Source organism: Macaca mulatta, chromosome 4, assembly GCF_049350105.2.
Source record: "Macaca mulatta isolate MMU2019108-1 chromosome 4, T2T-MMU8v2.0, whole genome shotgun sequence".
NCBI classification, from domain to species: domain Eukaryota; kingdom Metazoa; phylum Chordata; class Mammalia; order Primates; family Cercopithecidae; genus Macaca; species Macaca mulatta.
The window spans coordinates 167,347,919-167,362,487 of NC_133409.1; positions in this window are offsets into that span (position 1 = coordinate 167,347,919).

Here is a 14,569-nt window from a genome sequence, read left to right on the forward strand (position 1 = left end):
ATCATGGGGAATGGAATGGGAAGAAAGAGAATAGTCAGTGCCAAAGTGGCCTGGGGCCATACAATAGTGCACACATTCTCTCCCAGTTCTAGCTGGGTGAAAAATTACTTATTACTTAATACTTATCCTTCTTAATAAGGGAATTATACAACTCATCTATGCATATTTTATCCTGTGCATTTATGTTACTTTGGGATGCCTGCTTAGGGTAACTATATTAAATCGATTAAAGATGATTTTTATCACTTCTTAATATCAGAGCTATCTGCTTGACTTCTCTTCATGCATATTCATGGCATCATTAACAGTTAGGCCATGCCCCTCAAGATAGCAGGTGTAGAACAATGAGGCCACCATGACCTGGAAGTGTGTGGTAAAATAGCACACTTGAAATGATGATGTTCCACAAAAGCAAGACTTAGTTCTAAGGTCCAGAAATAGCCTCATTGCCTCATCCTATACAACACTACATGCACGTTCTCCTAAACATTGCCAAACACCTGCCAGCAGACAGAGACCAGCGCCTCCCTTGTTGTCCTTTCCCGATTCTCATATAAGAATCAAATCTCAATTCAAGAAAAGAGCCATAGAGTTTCAATAAATGGTTAAAAATGTCGAGGCTTTGATTCTGATGAAGATAAATCTCTAGAGGCAATAGAAAAGACTCTATACTGGGTCTGATCCATTCTCCAGTTGCATAACCCATTCGTAACTCATAGTTATCAATGTTATGCCTACATGTAGGTCTACACATACCCACAAACACACACATGCCGTTAGAAAACTCCTAGTGTGACATTCCAATACTCAGGTTTACAAGCTGACAATGACGTTGCTCAAGACTTGATTTTTTCATAGTTTATCAGAAACAGTGGTGATATAGCTCTAGGAATGAGAAGGATTTCCCTCTGGGCTCTTGAAGTCACACAATCTTTTAATTATGAGAGAGACTCAGGAGCTTATTGAGGTAGCAGCCACTATCCAAGGGTTAGCATTCAGGGTGGTGCTGAAATCAAGCTCAGCTGGAGACAAAAGCTCCAGGTAGAATTCTAGAAAACTGGGAGTTTGATTGTTGTTATTTTTGTTACTTAACTTTTAAAGAAGAGGACCTCATGGGAAATCAGATGCCCTGGGAAACCTATGTGACTGAATAAACAATAAGCCAATAAAGGAAAGCAAGGCAGATGGGATCCAAATTAGAATCAGCTTAAATCTCACTGAGGTTAGCAGCTAAGATTTGATAATTCAAAGAAGATTTACCTTTATTGCCCTAAAGAAAATGAATTTGTGCTAAAGTACAAGCAGTCGAGAAAAATCTTACAGCACCTGCAGAACTGCGCGCCATATGCGCATTATTTGCTCCAATCATGGAAGAGCTGGGAGAGATTCGTAACTAAAGGAAGATGAACTCACTCTCTGGAGGGTGAGGACCTCAGAGACGAGCTACACAGCAAAGTCCGACTGTGATTTGATTTTATAGACAGTTTGAGACTGGAAATTAGGCCTCTGACTCAGGGTTGCCATCTCACATCAAAGGGTATTTCCCTCCCTTTGCAACATGCTGATGGCCTCAGAAGTCTTCACCCTTTACAACCCTCTCCAGGAACAGTCTGGAGCCAGTCCAAGGAGCTCTCCCTGGCCTCTCGGCTTTTTGAAATGCTGGAATGTTGCTCTTCTCAACAGTGGGGTTACCCTGTTGTCATTCATTACAAAGTGGGAAAAATTATTTTCTCATGCTCCTGGGCCTCTCAGCAAGGGTGACAAAATGAAACATGAATTTCACTCTGCTTCTGAATAAAATAATAGCCTAATAGCCTATGTTTTTGTAATTAAATTTTTTTCTGCATCATATCCTCCATACCAGAAAACAAGACCTGTTTTAATCTCTCCATTCCTTGAAACCAGTGTTCATTGCTTCATTACTGAGGGGATTCCTTATGTTGGGGAACTTTTCTCAGAGTTTATCTTCATATTGTTACACTTAACTATTGTGCAATCATTTGACAACACGATGCATGAGAAACATGTGGCTAGTTCTAATGTTCAGCCCCTATTCATTCATTTGATATTGCAACCAACATTTCTTCAACTCTCTCTCACTGTTCTGTGGATTACAGGCTCAGAGATGCGAATACACAACTGACATCCTCAACAAGTTCGTATTTAAACAAAAAGGGTGGGGGAGAAAAAGTTTAAGGTAAGTCATGAAGGTTGGTTACCAGATACTTGATATAATTTCCAAAGTCTCAAAAGTCTTATAAGCCTTGATTAAAGGCCTGAAATTCCTATATGTCCTTAAAACTTCTTTATATCATAAAAACAAATAAAAATTCCTATCGCATTCAGAAGAACAAAAAAAAGGTTGCCGAAAGAGGAATAAAAATCAGACTCCACAATGGTGGTTAGAAGGTAATGGTGTATCACTTTCAAAGATTTCAGAGGAAAAGGATATAACCCAATAATTCTATACTCAAATTGTTGTATATATTTTAGAGCTACCAAGTTGAGAAAATAAAAACACAAACATAACACCCAGTTGAATTTAAATTTAAAATAAACAATGAATCTGCTTGTACTGTAAGTATGTCCTAAATACTACATGGGATATACTTATACTAAAATGTTTTCATTGATGATCTGAAAATTCAAACGTAACTGGGTGTCCTGTATCTGGCGACTCTAATATAAAGGCAACAGACGAACATTCAGACATTGTCCAGACATTAAAGAACTGGATGATTTACCACTCATGTTTTTTCTAAAACAATTACTTGGAAATATTCAAACATTGAATAAGAAAGTCGTGACTGAAGGGAACTAGCAGCGAGCACTAAAACTAAGTTTTAAAAATTGATATAAATACGATTAAAATCCCAGGAAGAGCAGGGTGGTTCACGCCTGTAATCCAAGCACTTTGAGAGGCCAAGGCAAGATGATCGCTTCAGCCCAGGAGTTTCAGCCCAGGCTCAACATAGGGAGACCTCATGTCTACGAAAATAAAATAAAATAAAATAATAAAATAAAATAAAAAATATTTAAAAAAATATATAAAATATAAAATTAAATTAAATTAACATGGCATGGTGGTGTGCCTATGGTTCCAGCTACTTGGGAGGCTGAAATGGGAAGGTCGCTTGAGCCTGGGAAGTTGAGTCTACAGTGAGCTGTGATCATGCCACTGCACTCCAGCCTGGGCAATAGAACAAGACTCTGTCGCTGCCCCCACCCCCCCCAGAAAAAAGTAATAATTTAAAATATAAATGCTAATAATTTGGAGTCTATAATATTAGATCACGTTACCAAGATGTAGATGTGATCAATAGTGGGGACAAATTGTAAGCATATTCAGAACACATTTCACCTACTATAGCAAGGTTAGAAAGAAGAATGATAACATACCTCCTTATTTTATAGAGTGCTGTTGTGTATTATGTCATTTGAACATTACCTCATTTGGTTCTCACATAATCCTGGAAGAGGTGAGAGAGTCGATAAGGTAATCAAGCACACATTTCTCACCTATACAGTTGGAGAAATGAGGCTGACAGAGCTTTAATGGCTCACCCTATGTGTAGACACTAATAAGCGGCATGAGCTTCTGTCTCCAAGATCAGCAGGTTATTCCAACCTAAAGTGAGTTGTTTAGCTGGGCTTTCAACCCACAAATTAAGTTTATTGTTAACTAAAAGGTCAGAGACGCCTAACCCCACTCAATAAATATTTGTTGATTAAACATTTTTCTTGGTCAATTCAAGTGTTTATTGAATGAGTGCCGTGTGCCCAATTATACACTCTGAGGTATCTAGAAATGTAGAAATGGTATAAATCATGACCTCTGTCTTCTACTTTTAAAATCTACTTAGAAAACTAACATGCATGGAACAATACAAAAACTTTGGGGAAGTGCTATGTTTCTGAGCCAATACCATATTACAAAATAGGATAAAAAGAATAATCCTAATTTTTAAAATCTACATTTTTAATTACGCTTAGGGAAAAAAACCCTCCAAGGTTGAAATACTCAGGAGTCGTATTTTCTTCCTTGTATTTTCCACATTTTCTATAGGGAATGGAAAGTACTTTTGACCAGGCGCGGTGGTTCACGCCTGTAATCCTAGCACTTTGGGAGACCAAGGCGGGCAGATCACCTGAGGTCAGGAGTTTCAGACCAGCCTGGCCAAATGGCAAAACCCCATCTCTACTAGAAATACAAAAATTAGCCAGGCGTCATGGGGGCACCTGTAATCCCAGCTACTCAGGAGGCTGAGGCAGGAGAATCACCTGAACCTAGGAGGCGGAGGTTGCAGTGAGCCAAGATCGTGCCATTGCACTCCAGCCTAGGCGACGAGCAAAACTCCGTCTCAAAAAAAAAAAAAAAAAAGTACTTTCGACGTTTTATAAAAATCTTGTTTTATCATATTTTGAGATATTTTACGGAAGAATAGAACTTGGTTTGGAGAGAAGGTGATATATACACTGAGTCTGGAATGAGGGTGAGTTTTTGACAAGCAGATGGGAGGAAGAACAAAAACAGTACACTGGCTGGGAGCATGAGGGTACCTGCAGCTCTGCCATTCATGTGAGCAGCTACCTAACTTCTTTGGGCATCAGTTTCCTCTTCTGTAAAGAAAGCATAATAATGCTAAACTCAATGTGTTGTTGCAAGAATGAAATATCATACTTGCAATAAAGCTTTCAGCACAGTGCTTAGCACATCGAAAGCACTCAATAAAGTTATTATTATTACTATCATTACTATTCATGGGAACTAAAGCTGTGCCAGTAAGAGAGAGGAACAGATTATAGAAAGTTTTGGAAACCATGCAGAGGAGCTCAGGAAAATTAAGTACGCAGGGCGGGTTAGGGAGGAGAGAACTGGCCCGTGAGAGTCAGCTGGGGCGGGGCACAGTGGCTCATGTCTATAATCCCAGCACTTTGGGAGTCTGAGGTGGGTGGATCACCTGACGTCAGGAGTTCGAGACCAGCCTGGCCAACATGGTGAAACCCTATCTCTACTAAAAACAAACAAAAAAATCAGCCAGGAGTGGTGGCCGGCGCCTGTAATCCCAGCTACTCGGGAGACTGAGGCAAGAGAATCGCTTGAAACTGGGAGGCAGAGGTTGCAGTAAGCTGAGATCACACCACTGTACTCCAGCCTGGATGACAGAGACTCCATCTCAAAAAAAAAGAAAAAAAAAGAAGTCAGCTGGGAGGCTGCTATGATTCTGGAACAAGGTGGTATATTAGTTTCTTAGGAGAAACTAATTTGCTGCTATAATTTGCTGCTATAACAAATTACCACAAACTGGGAGGCTTACAACAACAGAAATTTATTCTGTCACAGTTCTGGATTTCACAGAGGTCTGAAATTGAGGTGTCAACAGGACCATGCTTCTGCCAAAAACCATAGGAGAAGATGTGTTACTTGCCTCTTAACAGTTTCTGGTAGCTCTGGTATTCCTGAGTTTATGGCTACAGCGCTTCAATTCTCAAGCCAATATCTTCAAGTCTCTCCCTGTTCATATTCACATGGCCTTCTCCTTTGTGTGTCAGCTGTCATATCTCTCTCTGCCTCCTTCTTAGAGGGATACATGTAATTGCATTTAAAGCCCACCCAGATAATCCAGTACAATCTCCTCATCTCAAAATCCTTCACTTAATCACATCTTTGACCACTTAAAATAATATTCACAGGTGTTTGATTTTTAAGGTAAGCGACCACAGACCTGATATCTTTGGGGACTTTTATCAGCCTATCGCAGGTGGTAAGGACCTAGGCAGAGCAGATCATCTAACCAGTCTGGAGCTCTGGCCAGCCTGGTGCTCTGGTGTGCGCTGGGTCCAAGGAGAGAGGCCCAGGGCTGATAATGGGGTGGGGGGAAGCAATCACCAGTGACTATTTGCCAGCTATGATGGTTTTACCTATACCTTACAACGTAGCTGAATACAAGCCCTGATTGTGGGAGAAAAAAGGAGAGAAAGAGGCAGCTATGAGAGACTTTTTACAGGCAAAATTGATGGGCCTGGCTATGAAGAATGAAGTGCAAGAAAATGGGTAAACAGAGACACTGTTATCAATGGAAAAGATATTCGGGCTTGTTTTCTAAGTAATCCAAGGTTGGGGCTCTCGGCGTATTTCCAATTCATTGTTTTGTTTTGTTTTTGAGACAGAGTCTCATTCTGTTGCCCAGGCTGGAGTGCAGTGGCACGATCTCTGCTCACTGCAACCTCTGCCTCTTGGGTTCAAGCAATTCTCCTACTGCAGCCTCCCATGTAGCTGGGATTACAGGCACTCACCACTATGCCCAGCTAACTTTTTGTATTTTTAGTAGAGACGGGGTTTCGCCATGTTGGACAGGCTGGTCTTGAACTCTTGACCTCAAGTGATCCGCCCACCTTGGGCTCCCAAAGTGCTGGGATTACAGGCATGAGCCACTGTACTGTACCTGGCCCCAATTCATTCTTCATCCCAGTTCCTGATAACTGTTGCACCAGTGCAGGGCCTTGTCTGGGAGATAGTAATGAATTCACTTCTCAGTCTTTAGACCTGATGAGGATCCAGGTGTGAAGCTGCCAGCAACTGCAGTGTGTCAGACAGACTGTTTACCAAGCTCCCGCAAATATTGCTACACCCAGGGGACTGCTCTAAATTAGGGGAAAACAAGTTCTTTCCAGTCAGTGCCCTAGCCAGGAATTACTAATAGAGGGTTGCTTTTCAGTGTCTCCTGAGCTGATTAGGAGGTCGATGGGGCCTAATGAGCGTGTGAGGTTTATTCATCCATAAACGTGAAAAAACGAATGCTCTCTAGGGAATTTAAATCTGATGGAACTGTTGTTCCCATTTTTAGGGCTTAACAGGGAATAAAGACAATTTACCTGTGTTTTTCCCATTAGGCAGGTACACTGGAAGGGAGATGATTTCTTGATGATCCTTTTCATTTATTAGCTGTCAGTACAGGCTTCAACAATCTAGCCAATCAGCCCTTCGTGTTTTCTTTGAAAAAAATGATACGAATTCTCATTAAAAGCGCATAATTTGACCCTAAGGGCAGAAAACTGAGAACAAAGGTCAAGTAGAGCAACTCACACTCCATCTTTGCACAGATGAGAAACCATGATGGGGACTGTATGCTTGATTGGAAAAATCTCTGGTGAGTGAGCATTACAGAAAAAATAGAATTGCAAAAGTGTCATTTACACTTATTGCAAAAGTGGAGTTTGTTTGCTATAAACGCGAGATACTAAGAGCAGGCTTTGGTAAGGCTGTGGTGCATTCCACCCCACATTTCCCATGAACAATGTGAATTTATTTATTACTGCTGTTACGCAACGATGAAAAGAAAGCCGAAAATTCAAAAGACTCACTACCAAAGAGCAACTAAGTCCTCTTTTGTACAGATACCCGCTAGGTGTCACACAGCTTCAGAAAAGCAATGCTTGCCTTCCAGGAGTTAACATTTTAATGAATCCTTACCTTTCCAATGCCTAGGCAAAAATTATTTCCATTTCATTACGTTCATTTGTTACAGATGCTTACCTTTGATTTCTCAAGAGAATAGAAATAAAAGACTGCAGAAAATGCCTTGACCTATATTTTCCAAATCCCTATCTCTAGCAAATCCCATACTTCCCCCTTCATAGCAGAAAACTTTACTGGTTCTGTTTTTCTTTTTTTTTTTTTTTTCCTTTAAGAAATATGTAATACATCACAGGGCATCAGGAGTGTTTAATATTTAGCCAAACGCTTTCATAAAATGACCTAAGGTTAGACCAATTGTAAGATCAAGGCAACAATTCCATCTTCCTTGAATATTCTGGAACCCCCCTCACCTCCAAGTATGGCCACCATCTCCTCCTGAAAAAGCTTCTTCTGATTGAACAGAAATCAGGCATTGGGCAAAAGAGGCGCCAGCAAGACTCCTGGCCCTAGTTAGTTACTTCTCGTGCTCTAAAAGAGGAAGGTGGGCTGGTTCTGAGTTTTGACCAAAGCAAGAAATGAGAACAAGGCAGTGTGGCCAGGACAAGGCACCCTCGGACCTCCTATTGCTGAGACAGCAATTGATCGAGGGCCCCCAACACTGTGCTCTGAAATCCATCTCTGCGTTTTCCTGCAGGCCACACTTCCCAAATGCTGCTCCTAAGCACATCGGGATACTAAAGCAGACCTGCCTCAGGGAAAAGCAGGGCTCCTCTGACAGGCAGCATTTCCCAACTTTCCTTAGAATTGCATCAAAGTCTGTGATTTCTATCCAACCTTCATTTCTTCCTTCCCCGGGGTTGGACTCACATCATGGTATGAAAGCTCTCCAAGCTTCTCTTGGCTTCCTCCCTGTTTTCTCTCATAGGTGTTTCCCCTAGTAAATATCTGGCACATGTAATCTAGTCTGGTGTCTGCTCCTTGGTCTGGACTAACATAAGTGGCTCTGCCAGCAGGGGCAGAAAACAGCTGGGGAAACAGGGGAGGCCACATGGTATTGGTTTAAAGACCAAATTCACTTCCTGAGAAGTGGGCAGAGCCACAGCCTTAGTGAGGCTTGGCTCAATAGCTAGTCCAGTGGCTTTGGAATGTGCTAACTTGGCTAGGCTAGACTACATTTCCCAGAATTCTTTCTCCTATGTTTCCGGTTAGAAAGAGCTAAAGGGTTATTCTCTCGTGAGAGATGGAAGGAGGCATGGTGGGGACAGCCATTTTGCAGCGCATGGACAGGCTTTGCTGATCTGCTGACTCACCTTGTTGACATGAAGCATGGTTGGGCCTGTCGCTGCCCTCCCTTCCCTCTGGACCTTCCCACAGCTTCTCTGACCCCTGAGGTGGGTGTTGACTTATTCAGCAACATGACACAGGGCCTCAACTTCTGCAGGATACCCTCATCATCAAGGTGAGAGGGAAAAAAAAGGATGAGTTTCAGTCTGGCCCGATGGGGTTCTAGGTTGCTGTCATCAGCTCTCCTCCCTGCCTGCCTGCCCACGGGCTTCAGGCTCAAACATTAGTCAAGGAAACAGCCTTGTGGAGGCTGCTTAGCCAGCTCCTATAATTGTCTTCCAAATGAATTATATATACATATCCATCTTCTTCTCTGGTTGGACCCAGAATGATACACTCATTGTGTTCCCCCTCCCCAGTTTATGTCAGGGCACTGGTACACCTTGGGCTTCACAGAGAACGCACACACTGCCGGCCCTCTGCTCTGCTGCTTTACCTCAGACTTGGACACCAACAACAACAGGAAGGTGAAACTGCATTTTGAGGACAAGTTCCCATTCACAGCCCACCTGGCACTGAAGGGAGATGGAATTACTATCTTCTGCTCAGATAACAACTGAGGAAAGAGGCCCTACCCACCCTACGCTGCAAGTGAAGAGGGAGAGGAACACGATTTTACCAAACTCCACAACAAAGATGGCAGACAGCATCGCTTTAGATGCATCCATGGTAGACATCACCAGCAAACTGCAACATTTTCTGCTGAGTCCAGACATGGCTCCACTTAAATTTGCTCCTTAAATCCAGGGGCTAGAAACAGCATAATTTTGTTGTTGTTGTTTATTGGTGTTTAATTTTGGTGGGTTTGCTGTTTTTGTGGGGGTTTTTCTTTTTTCTTCTTTTATCTTTTTTTTTTTTTTTTTTTGAGACAAGGTCTCACTCTGTCATCCAGGCTGGAGTCCAGTGGCAAGATCAGGGTTCACTGTAGCCTTGACCTCCCAGGCACAAGCGATCCTCCCACCTCCGCCTCCTGAGTAGCTGGAACAAGAGGTATGCACCACCACACTTGGCTAATTCGTGTATTTTTTGTAGAGAGAGGGGTTTCACCACATTGCCCAGGCTGGTCTTGAACTCCTGAGCTCAAGTGATCCACCCACCTCTGCCTTTCAAAGTGCTGGGATTACAGATGTGAGCCACCATGCCTGGCCTGTTTTGTGTGTTAAGCTAAATTATATCTGGCTTTGTGCCTCCACCTCCTTGGCTGGGAGTACATACAAAAGCGGTCATTACTGGGACAGTTAACTACCACCACCACCACCTCCCCATTGTATAGAACAGGAATCCTGAGTGTTGGCCAGGAAATAGGGCAGGGCCTGGCCTTAGTCCGATTTGGTTGCTATCACTTCTCTTTCTCCTGTCATTTCCCAGTACCAGTGTTGAGTTTGGCCCTCTGTTGTTTATCAGGCATAGCTGCCACAGAGAAACTCATCAGCATTCCAGTCTGCCTCAGCCTGGGCTGTAAGCCTCCAAAGCCGAGATGGCCAATGCTAACTCCCAGGAAGCAAGATATAGCATCATCATAGGTCCTGACACCTTGAGGAGTGCAGGGGAGCAAGTATCTGTATCATCTCCATTCGCAGAACTTTCCATCCTCCAAGTCTCAGAGAACCTAGTTCTCCTTGGTTTGTGCTACTTCCTAGTAAACTCAGACCCATTCTTTACCCCCTGTAGGTTTCAGTTATCCAAAATAACAATATAGTCATTCTCCCCAAGGTTTAGAGAAACCCCAAAGGAATGATACTTTCTACTTCCCTCATGATGGGTATGAAAATGTGTATTTCTTTTAAATTTTCAGTCTATAGGATAACTTTGGGAGGAAGAATGGAAGTAGAAATTGGAGGTTTCTAGGGAACTGGTAATGTTTTATTTCTTGATCTAGGTGGTAATTTTACAAATGAGTTCACTTTCTGATCATTCACTGAGCTGTACATTTATGATTTGCTCACTTATCTCTATGGTAATACTTCAATCTTTCAAAGTTTAAGAAAATCCAAATGCTAACAACAACAACAAAACTCTTTCCCCTATTTACCTGCCACCCCTCATTTCCCCTCCCCTGTCGAATAGCCCTATTTAGCAGCTTTAATACTTAGTAAACTTTGGTAGTCCTTAGTGCTGTTGCACTTCTCCTCCCACTCCAGGCACATGGTACCATTGCATTTCCTTGCCGTCCTGTGGTTGGGGAGGGTTGTGTGACTAGTTCTGGCCAGTGAGTTGGAAGAGGAAATGATGTGTGTCACTCCTGGGCTACAGCATCCAATTGCCAGTGTGAGATCCATGGGATGTCTTTTGTCCTCTGCTGCAGTGACATGCAATTTTTCAAGTCAGTGCCATCCATCAGTCTTGGTCCCAGAGAGAGGCTGACACAGAGCCAACTCACAGTAGACACGAGCAACAGGCGTGCATGGCAGGAAATAAACATTTGTTGTTTTAAGTCACTGAGATTTGGGGATTGTTACTGCGCTGATTTGCAGTGAGACGTCCTGGTGTGTTTGTGTGTATGTGTGGTTTGCATGTTTATATCTCTGAAGAGTATACCAAGATAAGGTATACTCTTTTACAGACGTATTAACTATACTCATATTTCCCTCCATGAAACAACTATTACATGAAACATGGAGGGAAATATGAGTATAGTTAATATATCTGTATCAGAAAGCTTTTGTCTTCAAGTATAGATACGCGAAATGCAAATCGCTTTCACAATAAATCTATTGTCTTATATAAGAGAGGTATAGTAATTCCAGGATCCCTTAGTTCACCTACTCAATTGTATCATCAAAGACCCAGATTCTTTCCCCTCTGTCATCTTCAGTGTGCTAACTCCCCTTTGGGTGCAAGATGGCTCCAGTAGGTTCAGGTACCAGGCATGTAGCAATCTGACAGATTTCCTGGTTTGCAGTTTGAGTGTCTTGGGTAGTGGCACTTGGTGTTTAGTTGAACTTTCTGAATGGCCCTCATAGCAGCCAGCAAAGGTTGTCCAGACATGACCTGTCATGAATTATTTGAAGTTTATATATAGAGAGAGTTGTCTAACTTCAGCTTTCAGGACTTTGGGAAAAGGGCAGTTTTGGTTCTCCTCCAGGCCAGGAGGGCAGGAAAGAAGCGCTCCCTTGTGCGCGTGCTCGCTCTCTCTCTGTCTCTGTCTGTCTGTCTGTCTCTCTCTCTCTCACACACACACACACACACACAGAGACAAGAAATTCAGCAAAATGTCAAAAATGACAAAGGAAAACAGATCAAGCATTTTCAGGATATTGTGATCATTTTAGCAATTCTCTGATGGTGATCTTCAATGGTCTAGTTTATCTGTTATTAGGACACAGTGTGAAGTGTTCTTTTGTTGGCAGACATAAAATAGGACCTGTGACAGCCAAAAGTAAAGTGATAGACTGACATTTATTATTTCCCAGTACTTTGATTTTGCCTGATGCTGAGCTTGTAGTCTTCAGCAAGTTACTTTTCTTCTCCTTATGAATAAGTTAACAACTGTAATTTCATCACATTTCTGCTGTGAGATGTAAGTGAATTAATGCATATAAAGTGTTTGAACAATTTCTGGCACATAGTAAATGCTATAGCAACGCTAACTGTTACCATTATAATAGGGTTTTGGGGAGAATTAAATACGTTAATACAAGTAAAAGATTCAGAATAATGCCTATAATCTAGTAAGGTTTTAATAAATTTTTACTACTACAACTACTACAATTTTAAGTCAGAAGATTGAGGATGTTAAAGAGGGCAAAAAGAGGATTATATCTTTAAAATAAATTTGTCAGTATCAAACATCATTGTCATCTTAATTATCACGATTAATAACACATTTTCACTGAATACGTTCTCTGTGTACTACTGAATAACTGATAAAAAAGAAGTCACCAGCCCAAATATGTTCTAAAAACTTCCTAAGAGGTCTGAATCATGCAAATCATCTCTTTAAAAACTTCCTATAAGAGACAAATACAACTACCCAGAAAATGTTTAATTTGATACTTATTGCCATCAGCGTGTTTTCTGTTGCTCAAATTTATAATACTGAATATTTAGATTGTTTATGTGTTTGCTGATCTTATAGTTAGGGCACTTTATATAATCTTATAATTTTTTATAAACCTTGGAACAGTAGCCTTTAGGTTAACACTCTAGTTTGCAGTTTGGGGACTGTATCAAACCTTATTTAACGCCAAACTCTGTTATATGTTGTTAATGGGTTAGGCAGGCCCTGTGGCACAGAGGAAACTGAAGGAAACAAGGACATGAGCATTTATCAAGCACTTGTGCATGCTTTTGTACCATAGTTCTTTACACATCATGTTTTCTAACCCTCACCACAACCCTGCTTTGTGATATTATCTTCTCCCTTTTTCCAGGTGAGAGAACTAAGTTGTGTGACTCCAAAAGAGCAGAAACCAGGAACTAGAGAATGGAGGACCAAAGATCAGAGAACAAACAGGGTAATCCAGATGACCGAGGGATGGATGTTGTGCCCTCTGTCCTTTAGGGGATCACAAGTCTCTGCTGTGATTGAGGAGGGTAACATATAGAAAACAGAATTTTACAATTCCACGTTTTATAATGGGATGTCTAAAAATGCACCTATGGGAACAAATGTGGATTTCCTGGTTTTGAATATGATTCTGAGCGGGCATATAATAAATGCTGACTAGCATTATTTGCAACTGTAAAATTAATCATAGAGTTGGATCTGCTAAGGAAAAGAAAATCAGAATTCACTGTGTTCTTGTGATCATAGCGCAAGATGCCCAGGCTGAGAAAGTTTCATGCTGACTTAGACCAGCCTTAAAAAACAGGGAGAACCCTGCCACCAGCTCGTCACCAAATAAACATCCATTAACCAAGTAAAGTAACTTAAAATAGTACATTATTATCTAGTGATAAGCTAGGAAAAACCAACCATTTCCTGAGCACCTTGATGTGTCAGTGTTGTACTCAGTGATGGAGCTAGGTTAGGGAGATTCATTATGTCACAGAGCTTTGGGGTGGGGCAGCCGGCAAGCAGGTACTAACTATGAAATGGCCTCATAGTGGGAAGGGCCGTGACTTTATTTTTTATTTTTAGATTTTTATGTTTTATTTTGACATAATTTTAGATGTAAAAATTGCAAAAATAGTATAGAGAGCCTACATATACCTTTGACCCAGCTTCCTCTAATGTTAAAAAATTATAAAAGTATACAATAATCATCAAAACCATAAAATCGTTAAATCAACATTGATACTATATCTCTTTTTTCTTTTTGAGACAAGGTTTCACTCTGTTGTCCAGGCTGGAGGCTGGTGCAAGCATAATTCACTGTAACCTCAAACTCCTGGGTTCAAGTGATCCTCCAAGCATAGCCTCCTGAGTAGCTGGGACTACAGACATGCACCACCATGCCTGGCTATTTTTAAAAACTTTGTAGAGATGGGGTCTCACTTTGTTGACTAGGCTGGTCTCAAACTCTCAGCCTCAGGGAGTAGTCCTTCAGCATCAGCCTTCCAAAGCACTGGGATTACAAGCATGAGCCACTGCACCCAGCCTACACTATTAACTAAAAAATAGACCTTATTCCCATTTCACATTTTCCCCCAATATTCTTTTTCTGTTCCAGTATCCAATCCAGGATTCCACATGGCATGTATTTGTCATGCTTTCTTAGTATCCTCCAATCTGGGATAGTTTTTTGGTCCTTCTTTATCCATCAAGGCCTTGACCCTTTTGATGAGCACTGGCCAGTTACTTCATAAAATATCCATGTGGGTTTGTCTGTTTTCTCATGACCAGATTGAACTTGTACAATT